Source organism: Penaeus monodon, chromosome 24, assembly GCF_015228065.2.
Source record: "Penaeus monodon isolate SGIC_2016 chromosome 24, NSTDA_Pmon_1, whole genome shotgun sequence".
NCBI classification, from domain to species: domain Eukaryota; kingdom Metazoa; phylum Arthropoda; class Malacostraca; order Decapoda; family Penaeidae; genus Penaeus; species Penaeus monodon.
The window spans coordinates 38,296,217-38,296,855 of NC_051409.1; the positions used below are offsets into that span (position 1 = coordinate 38,296,217).

A 639-nucleotide genomic window follows, 5' to 3' on the forward strand; every position below is an offset into this window, starting at 1 on the left:
ACAGAACTTTTTGTTTGTGTATATACATACATTGCTTCCAGGTTTTGAATTAAATTTCTGTTGCTTCTTATACTTAATAGACAAATTAAAATTTTTAAAAATATTCTCATCAGTGACATTTTCCGCACACACATATACACCTACTTACTTTTTTTTCCGATATTAAGTATTTCTATGTGTAGGGTTCCTGCAAAGTGTCACTATTCAGAGTCTGGCTTCAAGACGTTTGAGGGCGACAAGTAAAGATTTGGTCGTTCAAGACAGATGGAACCACTCCACGGCGAACGTCTGGCTTCCTCTTACTGAGACGGACAAGTGTGCTTTCTCAGTTTCTTGAGAGAGTGGAAATTCTTGATGAGACAGCGGTGCCAGAGGACTTGGAAACTGGGAAGGATGGTCTGACCCAGATTTTTTTATTCCACCCTCTTCCCCTACATACATTTTGAGCTTGCTTAGTGTTATCCATGTAGCTACCTCCTCCCTTCAGTGATAATTGGGAAAAAAGGCAGTGGAACTTCGAATTGTGTATATTTATACAATGCAAAGGTGTTTAGCCATAAAACAAAGCATTGAAAAGCATTTTTTATTGATCCTTAAACAGTGCTTACAGAGTGATTACCAAAATAGTAGTCTACATGT

The 639-nt window shown here is 37.9% G+C and overlaps 1 long non-coding RNA gene across 1 annotated transcript in view; it reads left to right on the plus strand.

Annotated features, from left to right (window-relative positions):
• LOC119589020 overlaps nt 1–576 on the plus strand; it is a 2,481-nt gene extending 1,905 nt beyond the window's left edge. Inside the window, exon 3 of the long non-coding RNA XR_005230161.1 lies at nt 183–576. This is a non-coding gene — a long non-coding RNA (uncharacterized LOC119589020). The remainder of the gene's footprint in view (nt 1–182) is intronic.
• Nucleotides 577–639: the final 63 nt, after the last annotated feature.